This window comes from Callithrix jacchus, chromosome 13 (assembly GCF_049354715.1).
Source record: "Callithrix jacchus isolate 240 chromosome 13, calJac240_pri, whole genome shotgun sequence".
In the NCBI taxonomy this organism is placed as follows: Eukaryota; Metazoa; Chordata; class Mammalia; order Primates; family Cebidae; genus Callithrix; species Callithrix jacchus.
In genome coordinates this window covers 21,043,001-21,062,037 of record NC_133514.1, presented here as the reverse complement: position 1 = coordinate 21,062,037, position 19,037 = coordinate 21,043,001, and positions in this window count along the sequence as shown.

Genomic DNA, 19,037 nt, shown 5'->3' with positions numbered 1-19,037 from the left:
CTCAAGAAGTCACTCACTATCAGGAGAACAGTACCAAGTCATGAGAGCTCTGCACCCATGATCCAGACACCTCCTACTGGGCCCCACCTCCAGCATTGGATTCATTACAATTCAACTTGAGATTTGAGTGGGGACAAACTTCCAAACTATGTCATTTATGCATAGATTGTTGGCAAGTTTGGTTAAAGCAAGTCAGTCCCTCCAAATCTGCTCAGCCCTGCTCACTGGTTATAAATAAACGTTTTTCTCTATGAAGCTGTGGGCTAAATCCAGAGCCATGATGACCTCACCAAAGATGGCTGCCTTGGCAGGCTCTGCAGGACAGCCAGTCGGCCTCTCCTTTCAGTCAGGACAAGGTCCCAGGGCTCAACATGCCTGTGTCCTGTGTTTAGGTGACATCCAAAGCCTCATCTCTGAGTTCCTGGCTCTCTTCCTATTAATACTTTTGCTCTTACCTTTCTTGGAGGCAAGGTTGGGGTTCCCAACCTTATAGTACATGACATCTTGCCCATCATAAGTCTATACTCACTGATGAACTGAATGAAACAGGGCAATGTGGGGATGAGAGGGGTCCTGGAAAAAGATGGTCATGCATGACCACCTGTCTCTTTCATTCCTGACATCCTCTTCTGTGTTTCCTGCCCTGCATTCATCCAGGGGGCTCTTTCATGCCTCCTCCCAAATCCTCTCTTCTTCCTACTCCAAACATGGGAAGTCCTGAACCTCTATTTAGTGGTAATCTAAGCTTCTTTGTCTTTTGCTCGTTAATATTAATTGAAGGCAGATGTAAGCTGGGCTGTGTTAAGTTCTGGGGATGTAGTGAATAACATCCTGTTATTCACAGCATACTGTTAAATAAAGGGCTACACTTGATTTTAAATTTATTTTTATTTTTTTCATTTTTTAGCTGAGGACCAGTATAGCCAAGGGCTATAATTTAATGGGGAGTCAGATGCTTATTTATTTATTTATTTATTTTGAAACAGAGTTTTGTTCTCGTTGCCTATACTGGAGTACAATGGTGCGATCTTGGCTCGCTGCAACCTCCACCTCCCAGGTTCAAGCAACTATCCTACCTCAGCCTCCCAAATAGCTGGGATTACAGGTGCCTGCCACCATGCCTGACTATTATTTTTGTATTTTCAGTAGAAATGGGGTTTCACCATGTTGGCCAGGCTGGTCTCAAACTCCTGAGCTCAAATGATCTGCCTGGCTCGGCCTCCTAAAGTGCTGGGATCATGAACCATCGTGCCCAGCCAGATATGAAATTTCAGTACACAAGTAAATATACAACTCAAATTGTGATGTAAGTTATAAAGGAAAAGCATAGAGTCAGAACGCAGGTTATATGTGATTGGAAGTCACTGAAGTCACTGAAGAGCGCTTGAAGTGACATTCGAGTTCAGATGAGTATAGAAAGGCAGGTAACCACGCAAAGAGTTGGGGGAGGTTTGTAAGCCAAAGTGAAGGAAGGCACAGAAGGCCCAGGAATAGAATAATGTTTGGTGTGCCAGAGGACCGGAAGCAGGGTCAGAAGAGGAGGATGCATTTGGGAACACAAGCCTGGCTAGATGAGGCCTTCTAGACCAGTTTAAAGTTTCTGAATTTTATCCTTAGATCTGGGAGAAGCTCCTGAAGAGTTTTAAACAGGAACAACATAATTGGATTTGTATCTTTTTTTTTTTGACAGAGTCTTACTGTGTCACCTAGGCTGGAGTGCAGTAGTGCAAAGTCAGCTCACTGCAACCTCCACCTCCTGGGTTCAAGTGATTATCCTGCCTCAGCCTCCCAAGTAGCTGGGATTACAGGCACCCGCCACCATGTGCAGCTAATTTTTGTATTTTTAAGTAGAGACAGGTTTCAGCATGTTGGTCAGGCTGGTCTTGAACTCCTGACCTCAGGTCCACCACACCCTCCCAAAGTGCTGGGAGATCCTTCCAGGGGCTGTGCAGAGGATGGAGCTGGAAGATGTGAATGAGGAATACATTGCAGTAGACTCGGTGGAAACAACAGGGGTCTGTGCCTGGGAGCTGAAGAGGGAGGAAAGGAAAAGGAGAAGAGGTAGATTTGTGAGGTAGAAATGGAAGGACAGGTACTGGCCTTGATTTGGGGAGAAAGAAAAAGATATGGCAGGAATGGCTCAAAAATTTCAGGTTTAAATTTTAAAAAGCTCCTTCCCTTGCCTTGACTGTTCTATCTGTCTCTTGCACTGACTTTGGGAAGAACATCCTGTTTAACAGAAAATAAGACATGGACAGACTAAAGACATCATCAGAGTCTCATGGCTGGTTGGTAAAAGCCAGGGTGACATCTCTCATCTTCAGCCCCTGCTCTCACCTCTGAGCCCTGGAGGGTGGGGTGGGAAGCATGGGGTCTTGTGCCTGGCTTTCCCCGATAGGGGATGGATGGATGGCCCGGAGGTGCCCGCCAGCCCCTTGCCTCCAGACTGGTCCCCTTCAATGTGGCCCCATCCCACCTCCATCCTGCATCTTACCGCCAGCTCCGGGCTCACTTTTACTTAATGACTCTCATCTCCCAGAAAGTTCCTCCCCAGAATCCACAATGGGCGACATTACGAACTCCTCATGTCTGGTGATAACTTTTTATGAGGTTTTTATTCTTTTACAATATATTAAAGCCATATTTTTGCCAGGTTTTTACTTCAGTTTATTTCTTGTCCTTGAATCACTCTTCTCCTTCTCTCCCCCACCCCTCCTATTCCTTCCCCCACTCTCTTTACCTGAGCAGGCTTTGCACTGGAGATGTTTAATTCTCCTTTAATCCCAATTCCCTGAGGTACATGAAAGCAGCTTTACGATCCCATAAATCCAAGAAGATAAAGTGCATTTTTATTAGTTGTGTTGGCATCAAAGGGAAAAAAATGGAATCTAATGTGAAATAGTCAATAATGAATTTGCTTAATAGCTATCCTCATCACTTAACGGGGTGCACGGAGGGTAGTGGCCCCAGGGTAGGGCTTGGGACTGGCAGTTTTCTCGAGATAAGGCAAGGAGTACCACCCTCTCGGGTTGGGTTTTTTTCCCTTCTTCCTCCAGCTGGAAGAGATTTCTTTCAAATGAAGCTAGAAGACTTGAAGGCAGGTGGGAGGGGCAGAGATGGCTGGCTAGGAGTGGAAGCCCGGCTTTGCTCTGGGGCTGCTGGAAGTCTGTCCTCCTTGCTCTCAGCCATGGTGGCCCCTGAGATCAGCTTTGGTGACAGAAAGGCAGAAGGCGGAGTCTGGGATGAATGACATCACTAAGAAGGAGGTGTGCTCCTGTTCCAGGGATCCGGTCAGCTCTTCAGGTAGCCAACATACCTGTGCAATGAAGCCCTGCGTGCCCCATCCTCCTTGCGAAGGTGAAGGGCAGCTCTGAGGGCATCCATGCTATCTTCAGGTCAGAGCCTTGCTGTTCTCCCTCTTGGCCCAGCCGGGGCTCAAGGTCCTTATCTCAGATCCTGCAGGTCATTCAGCAGCAATGGGCTACACCCTCCCCTATGACCCCAGCGCTGTGCTCTGCATCCCATGTCTTTACTTCTATAGGCTCAGTGTTTGCAATGACTCCTTCAACCCTCCTCACCTCACTGCTTTCCCCTTCCCTCCCCCGTCCTCCTTTTCCCCCTTCTCTCTCCCTTTCCTTGCAACCCTCCAATCTGCTTAGAGAAAGCCCTGACACCTGTGCTGGCACTGGGGCGGTCCCTTTCCACTCCAGGTCCTAAGACTGCAGGGTGGCAGGCGGTCAAGTCATCCCTGGAGGACACTGAAGCTTCCTGGCTGTCTTCACTTATAGGTTTTAGGAACTTTTGGGGTTGAAAAAGAGAGCTTTTTTTCTCTCCCACTTCTTTAAAAAGTGGAAAGGGGCATTTGTAAGGCCTGGAGTGGAGCCGGGTTTATGCCTCACAGCCACTAGATGGCAATAGCCAAACGTGCAAAAAGCAAGCAGCCCAAAATCCCACCAGCCACCTCTCCCAGCATCTCTAGCAGTGGAAGGCCGGGTTGGGGGTAGGGTGTCAAAAGAAGAGGCAGGACACAGACGCATTGGTAGGAACAGAGGGAGGCGTTTGGAAAATGGAGTGGGTTTGAACTGCATGTGAGGCCAGAGGTGGCCTGAGTGCAGGAGGCTGGGCTGCCCGGCTCTAGGGCTCAGCCTCCTCCCAGTAGGGACCTGCCACTGTGGCCCCAGCTACTCTGTGAATTCCTGGCCAGGTGAGGCTGGAGCACCAGTCCGGGTGTTACCACACCTGGTTCCTGCTGTGCTCAGGTGTGACCTTCCGGATGCTAGGTCTTTAAACAGGGAGAACAAATGGTGTCCTATTTCTCAAGGCAGCACTGAGGAGGGGCTGTGATTTCATCTGATTTCAGGGGTATCCTGGGGTCATTAAGGGCAGGGCACAGTGCTGAGATTTGCATGAGGCTGTGGCTTTAACTTCCTATCATGAAAGCTGTTTCTCTGCACAGAACAGCCTAGAGGCTGGATCAGCCTGTCAGTCAACTGGTCCACAAATACAGGCAGGGGAAGATGGTGGGTGTTCAGTCAATATTTGTTGAATTGTGTTTAATTGAATAGTCTCTGCACTTCAGAACCTTGTAAGAGAGAGAGAAGGAGAGAGATCATTAGAGAATAATTTAGTGCAAGACCGTGGCTTACTATCAGTGGAATTAGACTTCAGAAAAAAAAAAAAGAGATAGCATTGGGCTAATGGAATTTGAGGTAAGTCTTGAAGAGTTTCGATAATAATGAACTACAGAGTGACAGAGAAGACAAGAAGGTCCTAGCACAATTAGGACATTTTACCTGCAGGGATTGAGGGTTCGTGTTACAGTTAGCAAGGTAAGGTGGGCCTAGGCTGAGTGTGAGTGCTTAAAAGGCTGTGGAGTTGATTTTTGATACCAAAGTGGTAGGGAGCTATTGCAGGTTCTTGAGCAGGATAGTGGCTGGCTGGACGTGTTAGTTGAGAGTTCTCTCATGACTGGGAGGTGATTGAGGGCAAGGATGGTGGGCACTTCTTTCCTGTGGCTCTTGCAGGGCATCGTGCTTGGCCTTAGTAAAGGTTCAGTAAATGTTGAATTGAATAGATGGGTGGTAGGATCCCCAAGGACATGGAGGCCAGCAATGGATGTCCTCATGGGAGGTCAGCTTTCCTGGTGAGTGAATGGAGCAGAGCCAGGGTTGCCCGCGGGTTGGCAAGTACCGCCCACACCAAGCACTAGTTTTCCAAGGGCTGTTTTGTTCACTGGCTCAGCAGAGCGTGTGAGATGTGATCACAAGCTTGAAATAACACAGACAGTCTCTGCTCTCTGCCACTTCCTGTTCTGTGGATCCTCTTATTTGACAATGCCTAAGTAACACCTATACCTTCCTCTCTTCCCAGCCAAGTCCACTTGTGAGAATTTCTGTAGTCTGAGGATGTCACTATATGGCACCCTGCCGGCAGTCCTCCTGCCTGGACAGAGGTATCCTCTGGGGTGGAGGGAGCATGTAGAATCAGGCTTAGTCAAACGGTGGTGTGGGTGACGCATCCGGATGCTTTCTGGCTTTCCACTGGGGTGGAAGAGGGGGCTGCCTGAAGCACACGCTGTTTTTATGGAACGGCTTTCTCTTTTCAAGGGCCTCTTACATTTGCTTCTGTTGCTGGTTTTTTGTAACAACTTGCCGGTTGGTATCATTTTATCCATTTACAGTTGAGCAAACTGAGGAGTGGTGTTGGTAAGTGAGCTGCAGGTAATAACACTGTTCCTACACTGGGGACCTGGGGATGGGCTCCTGCCCTCCACCCCAAGCCCTGTGACTGTCCTGTGAGGCCCTGCAGCCTGGGTCCAGGCTATGTGAACAGGGTGGGAAACGCAAGGCCAGTCCAAGCCACCATGCCAGCACCCCAGTGTGGAGGTGGTGAAGCCAGGTAGGACAAGGAGAAACATCCCCAGAGTGCAGGAGCACAGTGACATATGCATAGCTCATGCTTCCTAAAAACTCAGGGCCAGGCGCAAGAGAAGCTTGATCTTGGGTGTCTCTGAAAGTCAGGTTGGCAGAGAGATGGGATCCAATGTCGAATAAGAGCCAGGGGTCAGGAACACTCATCTGGCAAAAGAACGGGTTGGTTGTCAGTCAGTGAACAGTCACTGAACACCTACTTAGCACAGGTGATTAGGAAGACACGATTCTTGACCCTGATCGGGACAGAGGAAATGAAACCAGCAATGACAGTATCATGTGCTGTTTATGGTCACATGGGTGCATAAAAATGCTATGGGAATCTGAAAGAGCAGTTCTGTCTTCTCTGGGCTGGTGGGACTTCAGGAGTATGTGACAGAGGTCATGTCATGGACATGGGTCACAGAGAGGGCAAAGAGTTGAGCATGAACAGCACGGAGCCCTTGAACATGTCACCACAGCTGCTGCTTCCTGAAGCCTGTGGGTGCTGGAGTTTCAAGAAGCTTCATGTTTCAACACTGTGATAGCAGGCAGCACAGAATTTGTGGACTTGTTTTCCATGACATCCTTCTCTTCTACCTCATCCTTTAGAACGTCATAAAATCTAGTTCAAGAGCCACTAATCGTATCACTGTCTCTCAAGCCCCCTTTCCTGCCATCCCAGGTCTCTTTGCACAAGTCATCAGGACCACTAGAGACCTCTATTATGAGAACATTTATATAATTGTTGCTGTAAATCATCTTTACAGACTTCAGGGACCAGTCTGAGAGTGAGTGTTGTAAGATTGGCTGTGTGATGCTCAGGAGTGGTTAAGTGTTAATGGACTTGCCTTTCACTCATGAGACTTTGCATTTTTGTCCCATGGTAGTAGATAGGTGTGTTTTTCAGAGCTATTAGAGACCCTTTGATGTGGTAACATCAGTGTGGCCTGAAAAAAATACACTCAATAATAGTGATAATAAGAATCATATTAGCTACCACATTGAGTGTCCAAATGACATAGCAAGTGAATGGAAGCACAAGTGAGAATTTATCTGTGGTTGGGATAGGCGTTGCCTTGGGGCTGGTGATACTGGTGCTGCAGGGTCTCCCTGGCTTTGAATCTGGTGAACAGAGGGCAGGATGAGAAGAGGGAGAAATAAGGGGAGAAGCAGAGAGTGGACCTAAGGCACGCTGCTGCCTCTAGCATAAGAAACAGTTATGTGAAAGCAGCTTGCAGGCCCAGGCTTTGTTCTCATTGCCAGAGGCAGCTTCTGGATCTATCCAGGTGACTGTGGCTTTAACACATCACAGACCTTACCTGTGCACTTAATTAATCTGACTTGGTTAGAGGGTGTAGAACATTTTATAAAATAACAACATTGAACTTGATTCAGATTCAAAACTAGCACTGATTGAGTACCTACTATGTTCCAGGCATTGAGTAATTTTGTACACATGATCACATTTAATCTATATAGCAGCCTGGCATGAGGCACTATCTCATTTTTTTAGTTGGAAGGCCCAGGGGTGTTGCCCAAAGTTCCACGATGAATTAATAAAAGTGGCACATTTTTTCCTTTGTTCTAACTATTTCTGAGGTCCTTTCAATTCTGATGTTCTATTACTGGGACCATTGAGAGAAACATCAGAATCGATTACAGCTGGGAGTAGGATGCTAGGAAGCTTCCAACACGACAACTTCTTTTCTATCACTAACAATTTACCCTCTCAGGTTCTCTTTCATTTTTCTCCTTTTTTTCTTTTTCTTTTTTTGTAATAGTCCATAGAATAAAACTCAAGGAAAATGTGAAATTAGAAGCAATAGAAAACTTGCATAATAAAAGCTAGAATACAGAGGAGAGCAGGAGAGAAATGTGAGGATAACTTAAGTAGAAGATATTCACATCTAGGAACAGAGGTCTTGGGTGGAATCTCAGCTTGCTACTTGTAGTCTGGGTGAATGGGGCTCAAGAAAGTTAGATGATTTGCTTGGTGTGGCTGACACTATCTGGATATTCATCAGTCACATTTCCTCTTTCTTTTGGGTTAACAGCTAGACTGAATTCTCTGGCTCTTCTGAAGTTAGGGATGGTCAGATGACTGAGTGTTTGCCAATGAGATGTGGGTGAAAGCGACACATGCTGCTTCTAGGCTCGGCTGGTAAGAAACTCTCACCCATGACCCTATCCATGTTTCTTCCTCTTCCACAGTGACTCTAGTAGCCACGTGCTCTGAAGATGATGGAGCTGCAGATGGTAGTAACTTGGGTCCCTGAATTACTCCTGTGAGAAATGAAGTCACTGGGATTTGAAGGTTTATCCATTGTAACAACTAGTATGACCTCAGCTAAGATACTTAGGTTCTTCATCTGGAAAAGCAGAGACTGCCAGCCAGAATAATGATTTCTGGGGTCTTTGCAGAATGTAAGAGCTTCTGGTTCTATGACACTATGAAGGAGAACAACAGACCCCAGCAGCTTAGCACTGAGCTTGAGTCATGGTGCATTGTGAGCTGCTTTCTGGTCCCTGTCTTTGGGGAGCTTGCATTTGAGGCCAGTAATGATAGATGCTTTCTTTCCTGGCGCAGATGACTCAGGGAAAGACCTTTTCCCTGTCTGTGATTTTCATATGATGACAAGGGTCTCTTCTTGCCTTCTAGAGTAGTACTGAAGATGGAATAAAATAATGGTTGGCAAAGATTGCTTTTAAGCATACCTAAGTGCTACATGAAAGATTATTATTAATTGTAATAATTGGGGTAGAGGAAATTAACAAAAAATTCTGGAGACTTAACAAGTGATCACTTTGAGTGTGACATTTTCTTTGAGTGACCCCCACCAAATTACACAATATTAGCCCAGATGGCGGTATAATCCATTTTATGTAAATCTAATAGATGGAGATTGAAACTGTCATAAACAGATGTAGTAGGAGAATGGTTGTTTTCAAGTAGGGAATCTTTAGCTATCAGTTTTCCTGATTGTATCTTGCTTAGTACAGAGGGAGAGAAAGGGAGGAAATTTTAAAATAAATTATCAATGAAAAATCAATTCAAAATAATGATAGAATAATGCTAGGATTAAGGAAAGATGGAGGCAGACTTAATAAAATCCAACTAGATATGGTTGAAAAAAATAGTACACAAAGCATAGGTTCTTTTATTTTCTGAGACAGAGTCTTGCTCTGTTGCCCAGGCTAGAGTGCAGTGGTGCGATCTTGGCTCACCACAACCTCCACCTCCTGGGTTCAAGTGATTCTCCTCCCTCAGCCTCTTGAGTAGCTGGGATTATAGGTGTGTGCCACCACACCTGGCTAATTTTTGTATTTTTGGTAGAGATGAAGTTTCACTGTGTTGGCAAGCTGATCTCAAACTCCTGACCACAAGTAATCTGCCTGCTTCAGCCTCCCAAAATGCTGAGATTACAGGTGTGAGCATAGGTTCTTAAGATGGGTTTCAGAGGTGGCTCTCTTGGCACAGCATCAGCCCCTCCCATGTGTTGGGAGCAAAACAATGGGCCACAAACATGAAGTTCCTGCTCTGGTGGGGAATATAGACAATGTCCATTTAGAGAACACAGTGTTAGCAGAATATAGCCAATCACTATTGCATATCACCATGTTTCTAAGTGGTTTACAGGTATTAACTCATGTAAGCCGTGTTAGGCTAAGTGCTATTATTCTGATTTCCATTTTACAGACAGGGACACTGATGCACAGAGAAGTTAATTGCCAGATCCAGGGAGCCTGCTCTTAACCACTAATCCATACGGTTTCCTATTAGTGCTATGGACTTGAGCTAACATACAGCAGGGAATAAAATATAGTAGAGAGGAGGTGGCTAATTAGGTAGCATAGGTAAAGATACATGACATTTAAGCAAAATCTAAGTGAAGTCAGGAGGCCAGTCTGAGGCTATCAAGGGAAAGAGTGTGTTCTAGGCAGAGGGAACCATAGAAGGAAAAGTCCTGAGATGGGCAAAAGGTTGCGGGTTTGAGGAATGTCAAGAAGGCTGCTTTGAACAAAATGGATATGCAAAGGGGAGGGTGACAGAAGACGGGTTGGAAAGATGCCAGAGACTAGATCTTGTAGAGCCCTGGTGTGTCCATAAAGGCTTTGGCTATGGTTCGAAGAATTACGGGCAATCCTTGCAGGTGTTTTTGAGTGAGGGTAGTCATGAGATTAGGTTAGATTGCTTAAAATTCTGGCGCATCCTTGACACTCAGCTTGTGACAGGAGTGAGGGTTGGCAGGAGTAGCAGTCAGAGCCAGAATGGAGACTATTGCAATGTTTCAGGCAACAGAAATTCTGGGATTAGATCAGAGCAAGTGACAGAGTTGGAAAAAATCAAACATGGGGTATGAGAGAAAGAGAGGAACAAAGAAGACATCAAGCCCTTTGACCTGAGCAAGTGGGTGTGCAGTGGTGATGGTGCCATTTGCTGAAGTGACAAAGAGTGAGGATGAGCAGGTTCATGAGTGGTGGAGGAGATAAGCAGCAGTACTGGTTTGGATATACAAATGACGATCTTGAGTAAGAGTTCGGGGAGAAGAAGGGGCTAACATGTTAATTTTGGAATCCCAGCCACAGATGGATGAGATTGCCTAGAGGAAAAAATGTTAGAGAAGACGTGAGCTTTAGAGCATCCACACTTTGATCTGAAACACAGGAGGGGCCAGCAAAGGAAACTACAGAGGAGCCAGGAAAGAGGGATGAAAATTAGGAAAGGTGGGTTTCCAGATATCAGGAAATGGAAGTGTTTCTGGTAGGATGGCATCATCAGCAGTATTGAGTGCTGACTATAGGCTCAATAAAGTAGGAGGACCAAGAGGTGATCCTTGGACTTGGTAACATGGAAGTGGTTTTGATATATGAAGTGTTTCCATGGAGTGATAGGGACAAAGGGCGGTTTGGAAAACCAGCATTGTTCGGCAAGGCTGCAGTAACAACCTGCTATCAACTCTCAAAGTCTTGCAGAACAGCCATGCTTTGTTGTTGTTGTGTTACCTGTTGGAGGCTGTGAATCAGCTACAGTTTTGCTCCTTGTAACTTCTTTCAAAATCCCAGGCTGAAGGAGTAGCTCTAATCTGGGGTTGCAGTTATTATGGCCAAAGGGAAGAGTAAGATTGCCAGTAGAAACTTGAAATGCTTTGTAAAGCTTGTACTCAAACATGGTCCACACCAGGTCTGCTCAGCTTCTGTTGAATAGGACCAGCCAAATGGCCAAGACTTCTGATGGGTAGGAGGTTCACTGTCCCTGCAGGGAGGCACAGCAGGTCACATGGCAAGCACTGGGGACACATGATCCTTCTACAAAGAAAGGAGAAGCCAATAATTGAAAACGAGAACCCAATCTTCCACAAAGGACGTTCAAGAGAAAAAGGAAGGTGACTTAGTAAATATAAGAATTATGGAAAGCTTCAGGAATTTTAATGTCAAGGGAGCAGGGGAGTAGGACAGTAGCTAGAGAGGGATCTGAGACGAAGTGAGAACTTTGTTGTTAAGATGAATGTTATTTCAGCATGTTTGTGTGCAATATACTGATCTAGAGAAAGGAATTGAAGCAGGAGATTGATAGGAGAGCAACAAGGATAAAGTCCTATTGGTGAAAGTCAACAGGATTCTTTGGACAAGTGGAAGGGTTAATCTTTACTAGGAAAGTCACAGTTTGCCCTCTGCAACAGAAGAAAGACAGAACCTGTTGGCACAGAGGATGGGAATTGTCTGGTTAGAGGAAGATAAAGACGTATCTGATTGCTTCTATGTTCTCAGTGAAATAAACCAGCATTCAAGAGTGAAGAAGTGCAGAGGGCTGTTGGAGATTTGAGTAGTGACAAGTTGTGAGATGCTCATTGCACAGAGTTGGAGGGTGAAATGAATAGGAAAAGGTAGTATGAATGCCCACCTCCTTGAGGCTTGTGGTCATGGACTCCAGATGAGACCACTCAAAGTGTCTGCATGTTTTTCATTTTTCTATTCATCTGGATTCAGGTCTTTAGCCAAATATTGGAGGACTCTTCAGGATGGCTTCCAGGATAGAAAGAGAAGGAGACCAAGGATAGTTTATGCAAGGGATTGATAGTTTATGTAAGGGACCATGGAATGAAAATATAAAAGGCGTGATGGCCAGATCACAGACACAGGGTCTATGATCTGGAAGTTGTAAAGGGTCAAAAATTATCGGGGTAGAAGTACTAGAGAGAGTAAACTGGAATTTTGAAGGTGATGGCCAGAGTCGGATGTTTGTTATCAAGATACTGGAGGTGGAACATGATATTAGAGGTGGTAATGACAAGATCCAAGAACATTGAAGTGGGTGGCTGAGGTAGGGCTGAGATGATTACTGAGCTGATTATTGAAAATATTGTTATGATACTGGGAAGTGAGAGGGTTTCCTGGATGAAGTATGTGGATGTAGAAGTCATAGGAGGACATGGGAAGGATGCAGGGAAAAGGGATGAAAGGAGAAAGGGTTATGAATAAATGCAGCAATGAGCAATGGCAACAGCTTCTGAGTTTCATGATTCAATCCTAATAAAGGTCTTGCCTTTTCCTGTTGAGCAGTGTTGGGGAAGGGTGTGTCCTTGATGGCTAATTGGAGGTGTTTTGATGCAGGCTGCCTGGAAGGCTGGCATATGGAGAATGCAGGAGAGGCTCCAGGGTCTTGCAGGGCAACATGTCCTCACTCTTGCTTCCATCCTGCCTCCCGCTGCCGAAGCACAGAGGCTCTAATGGATGTCTGGCTGGCTGTGAGAACAGATGGTGTCTTTCTGCAGCAAGTCATAGGGGCCAACAGAGGCCTCAGACTTGGGGAAATTGGTGGGGAGTGGTCGTGTGTGTGTGTGTATGTGCTGGGGAAAGAGAACGCAAGAAAAGGAGGCACATTGGGGTTCTCAGAGGACTTCCTTCTCATATCCATGATTCCCACAAATTCCAGCTTGGTAACACCATTTTGATTCAGTGGTGAAGCTACCGGAGGTCTGAGTACTCACATCTCTCGGAGGGGGGCATCTGACGACAGCTGGGTTAGGGACGTTGTTTGATGGCATTGCTTTTAGTCCATTTGATTACAGAGATCTGAGATGGAGCCGATATTTCATAACTGGATATTTGGATCAGCAAAATGACAACTGTTTAAATAACAGGTTCCCCAAAATATAGTCTTTTCCTGAGGCTTATTGTAATGTTTACGTTCATGTGCTTTGTTTTTTGAAGTCGATATTCTTTGAAGTTTTCTTTTTTTCTCTTCCTTTAACCATCAGAAGATGGCAGCTGACTTGCCCCCCTCAACTCTGGTTCTTTTTCTATTCTGTTTGATGAGAACTGTGGTTGTCACAAGCTTTGTGTAGCGTGATGTTCAGATGCCATCTGTGAAGTTGCCATGTATGGTACCGGGACTCTAAAGCATCACGCATATCTGGATTTGAACCTCTGGTGTGCCACATGCCTGCTGTTTAACCCTCTGTCTTCCTCAGTTTCTTCAGCTGTTTAATAAAAATAATAATAGGCTTTCTCTCACAGAACCAATATGGGAATTATATGAGATAAAGCATGCTGACGTGGAGTAAGCATTCAACAAGTCGGTGGTAATAAGATTACTATAATCAGCAATGCCATTCTTACGATCACAGCCGAAGGCACTGCTGTGAATCATCTTTCAGTGATCGTCTTAACCTTGGGTCTATGATAAGGTATTGAACAGTCTGTAGTCCTATGTAATAGCCATGCAAATAGAAAGGGTTGGGCTGGGTGCAGTGGCCCACACCTGTAATCCCAGCACTTTGAGAGGTTGAGGTGGGCAGATTATTTGAGGTTAAAAGTTCAAGACCAGCCTGGCCAACATGATAAAACCCTGTCTCTACAAAAATAGAAAAATTAACCAGGTGTGGTGGCATGCACCTGTAATCCCAGCTTCTCAGGAGGGCGAGGCAGGAGAATCACATGAACCCAGGAGGTAGAGGCTGCAGTGAGTCAAGATCGTGTCAGTGCACTCTAGCCTGGGCAACAGGGCCAGCCTCTGTATCAAAAACAAAAAACAACAAAAATAAAACAGTTAAGGTTGCATTCAAATATGCTTCTAAGAGATGCTGTGTCTAAGAGACAGCAGACATGAGATCTCTAAAATCTTTTAGGAGGGCTGGCACATCAGCCAGGGCTCTTTCAATTTCAAGTGACAGAAACCCAATTCATATTAGCTTAAGGAAAAATCATAACCAGTCTTCAAAGAAGCAGATATAGAAGTGGCATAACACAAAGTTTCCTTCCGCCACCCTCTTTCTCAAAGCTCCTGTCTTTCTCCTTTCCTTTCTCAAGTCAGTTTCCATCTCTGTGTTGACTCCCTTCCTTCATGTTTTCCATCTGATTAAGGACCTGTCCATGGGAAACTCTGAAGTAACGTCCTTATACCTGGAAACCCAAGGAGAAAGAACGAGCACTTCCTTCATCTCTAATTTGTGACAATTCCAGGGAAGAACTCTGATTGGTACAGCCTGGCTTATAACTCAAGACCTAGGGCATGGAGATCCTGGATTGGCAGCTCTGTCGAAGTCAAAGGAATCAGGAGAGGGAGGAGCAGTTCTCTAAAGAGCAGCAGTGGGAGCATTGTTAACAGAAGAAGGCAAGGGATGGGTATCCGGGTGGTCCCAAATAGCTAATGTCTCCTGCAATGGGAAGCCCTGGGAACTCCAGCTTTTAAAAGGTGATCAGACTCTTGTGTGGCTCCAGTCCAGCCAATAAAGTGGTTAAGAGTGTAGGTGTGGCAGGCACAGTGCCCCACTGCCTCTTATCCCAACACTTTGGGAGGCCAAGCCTCCCAAAAGGGATCACTTGAGCCTGGGAGTTCAAGACCAGCCTAGGCAATGTAGTAAGACCTTGTCTCTACAAGAAAATTAAAAGATAATAAAATAAAATAAAATAAAATAGAAATAGCCAAATTTAAAAATAATTGGCATATACCTGTGTAGTTTCAGCTATTTGCGAGGCTGATGCAGGAAAAGTGTGCCCAGGAACTCAAAGCTACAGTGAGCTATGATCATGCCGTTGCACTCCAGCCTAGGTGAAAGCTCTAAAAGGAAAAAAAGAGTGTATGTATGAAGTTTGACTGCCTAGGATCAGAATCTATCTCTAATGCATTTTAGATGTGTCATTGGGCAAGTTATTTAATCTCTCTTGTGCTTTAGTTTTCTTATGTATGAAATGGAGATAACAGTAATATCCATCTCACAGAGTGCTTTTTGAGGATTAAATGGCATAATTAGTGCATAGCATTTAGCAGAGTCTGGTGCATATTAAGTGCATGTAATATGTTATTAACACAGCATCATATCGTCATCATTATTTTCATTCACTGGGTCAGGGTCCAAGCACTAACCCCTGCTTTTAAACTGAACGTTCCCTTAACAAGACCTACACACTCTACATTACCCAAAGTGTTTGGCATCTGCTCGAGGCTGAGTAAGTGGCTCTGTCCTGAGAAACTTCCTCCACAGCACTGAGAATGTCCCGAATGTTTTCCTCTCACCTGGAGAGATTGGGGGTAAATCCATCTTGGCTGTGTGTTGACTGCTTTGCTTTGGGGACGAAAGCAGGGGACAATAAGATATGACATAAGACATCTCAAAAAATACCCTGAGAACAAGTATTTGAGAAAAATCTCGGAAAGGTTATGTAACTTCCCAAGGTTACCTAATTTGCAAGTCGAGGCAGGAGCCAAACCCAGGCCAGCTGAGCCCAAAGCCAGTGTTCCTGCTACACGTGCCTCTGTCGTGGGTCCCACACTCCTTTGCTTGACTTTCAAAGCCTTGTGAAACTAAGTGCCATCTTACTTAGACATTCTTATTTGTGAACACCTTGTAAGTTCGCATTCATAACTTTTTGTCTTTTTTCTTTGAGTTTCTCTTTTCTGCATTACCTTCCTTTTTTGTATTTTTTTTTAGACAGAGTCTCACTTAGTCACCCAGGCTAGAGTGTAGTAGTGCAATCTTAACTCACTGCAGCCTCTGCCTCCCAAGTTCAAGTGATTCTCATGCCTCAGCCTCCCAAGTAGCTGGAATTCTAGGCATGCACCACCACCCTGACTGATTTTTGTATTTTTAGTAGAGATGGGGTTTCACCATGTTAGCCAGGCTGGTCCCGAACTCCTGGCCTCAAGTGATCTGCCTACCTCAGCCTCCCACAGTGTTGGGATTACAGGCATGAGCCACCACACCCAGCCCCATTGCCTTCCTTTCTTCCCTTCACTTACCTGAGTCCTTCCAGATCCAAATTCACTTCTGCTTTTCCACAAATTCCTCTCAGAGAATGCCTGCTATCAATGAGCTGCTTCTGTGGCTACCTATGCCTTGGTCTTCAGGACTAACAGACCACACTTCCCTATGCTCTGAAGGATGGTCAGTGTTTAAGCTCCTCCTCCCCGCTGGACGGCTCATCTCTTGGTGTCTCTACCTCCCCACAGTGCCTCACACAAGGTAGGGAACCTACAAGACTAAATTTCAGGTTGGAGGGATCCCAGGATGAGATTTAGGTAGCATGAAACTGGAGCTGAGATTGGCTGAAATCTCAGTACTTCAGGTACTAGATTTGCATGCCAGGAAGGGATTGACTGAGTGGAGCCCAAGGCTTTCAGAGAGGGTAAGAAGATGACACTGTTTCGAATTTCTCCTTAAACTCAATCAATAGTTATAAATATAAATGTTATTATTGCTGATATCTAATTTGCTATTGCAGACCACTCGGAGATCTGCTTCAACCTGGTTTACACAGCATCCTTTCCTGGGACTTATAAGGGATAAGAATCACACTATCCACTGTGATCATCTCTGGGGAACACAGGATTTATGGGTCTCAGGATGCTAACAGCAGCACTGTTCACCCTTCCCACAGTACAGGGACACTGGAGGTTTTCAGTCATAATTTTATCTTATCCATGGGAAGGTAAGGGGTCCCGAGACCACAGGGAATTACTGGAAAAACCAAGACTGGAATGTAAGTCTCCTGAGTTTGAATTGATGCCATTGTCATAAAAGAAAGGAATAGGCTCAGAGGAGAAGTGGTTCCCAGTTTCTACCCATCTGCCAGGCATCTCTCCAGCCTATTAATTCTCCACTTGTGAGCCCTGAGCGACTTTCTGTCTGGCTGACATCCTGGTCGATGGAACTTCCTGGAAAGGCAGAATGACTGGGGCCAGTAACAGGGTGAAGGGCCCTCACTATCCCTACAGCCACCCATCCAGTGTCCCCAGCTACACATGCTTTAAAGAGCCAAGATACCCCCAGATGTGTGCTTCTCTCAGAATCGATGAATTATGGGTCTAATTTTGTTACTGCAACTGAGCAGAGGAAACAATTAGGTTTTTCTACATTTTCCCTGAGTAAAAGAAGAAAAAGGAGAAGGAACATAAAGGAGATGGGTGGGTATATGGGTGAGTCCTCGCTACCCCAAGACCTCCTTAAACAAGCACTTCCTTGTCTCTGCAGGCCTGTGATCACCTGGCAGCCTAACAAGGCTTCAGCTCCCTCCCTGGACCCAGGTCCTCCAGCCCCTGCCCCACACCGTTTCGCTCATCCATCCCTGGAGCTTCCTTGTCAAACTCCAAGCCTGGCTGTATCTTTCATGTCTTTCCTCCTCAGCTCTTCTGAAGTCTGGTCTAGCTTCTCCCAGACAGCCTTCCCACTCCTTGGAGCTCTGCCTTCTTCCCTCCTTTCAAAAGCCCACTACCCCCAAGTCTTTTACATGGTTTCTCTGCCCCTCAAGTCCTGGCTGGGCCTCTGTCCTTCCACCCACTGTTGACCATCATCATCTACCAACTGAGTCCTCTAGAGACCTACCCAGCTACGTAGGCTGATCACATGTTTTTCACCCTGATGATTTTGATCTCTGTACACACACAGCCTTCCCCTTCTCCAGCAAGGGTTGAAGAGAGAGAATATGGCCCTCTGGACTGTCAGACAGGGAGTGGAAGAGAAAGAGTTTTGATGTCAAATGAAGGCGAGCTGGATCCCAGTCCCAATTCTCCCATAAATAAACTATCCCTTCGTTCATTTCTACATTCACTTATTCATCAGACATTTGATGTGAGTTCTGTGCCCAGCATCCAGCTAGAGGCTAGGGAACGACAGAAATGATTAAAGGAAAGGTTAGCACAGAAATTGCTTATTGCCTCTGAGGAGACAGACACATGACCCAGGCACTGTGGTGGTACTGTGATCCAGACAGGAGTGAGGTGGAGGAATGTGGAGAAGGGCCCTCTTCCCAGCCTGGGTGGATAAGGGGACCTGCCTTCCTGAGAAGGGGCAGCTGACCTGAGTCAGAGAAGCTAAAAGAGGAGGAGAAAAGAAAGAAGCAGGAGTCACTTAAGCAAAGGCAAGCAGCTTGGAGCTGTGAGGCGTGTGTGTTGGGAGGGGCTGCATTTGCCAGAGGCTGGCATCCACATGGATTTATTGCTGCTACGCTCTGGGCAGGGAGGCTTTGAGATGAGTTTGGGTTGGATCTTGGAGGATTTCACAGGCCATGGGAGGGCAGGTTGGGAATTTATCTTGTAAGTGATGAGGGTCCATTTAAAAATTTTAAAGAGGAGGTGAGGTGTGTGTTCTAATGTGTGTTTCTTCTAGCATCAGTTTGGGGGATGGACTTGAGGAAGGCCAGGAGAGGAATTGGGAGGCTGTTGCAGTAGTCTCTGGGGAGAAGGGAAGGAGAGAAATATTTGACAAATGTTTGGGAAGTAACTGTGGGAGGGGTTCTTGGTTAGCTCTGGAAGGGCAGGAGAATGAGGTCACCCAGACTGAGCCAGAGACTCTGGGAGGACTCGGATGTGTGAGGGTGGATAGGAGGGAGAGCAGTGGTCATTTCATTTGGGAAGGCTGAGTCAGAGACTTGGGGACTGGGGTGGAGATGTCCAGCAGGCGATGGTGTGGATGGGTCTTAGGGAGGAGAGAGGGAAAAGGCTGGCTGGAGGTGGAGACTTGGATCTCCTCATCTTAGAGTGGTGTCCACACTGAGAGTGCCTAAGCTTTCCCCAGAAAGAAGGTGTCCAGGGGGCTGGGGATGTCAGAAGGAGAAGCAGCAGCCCATCAGGGAGCCAGAGAACAAAACAGAATTCCAGGAGAAGAGAACCGGGCCAGTGGGCTCTCC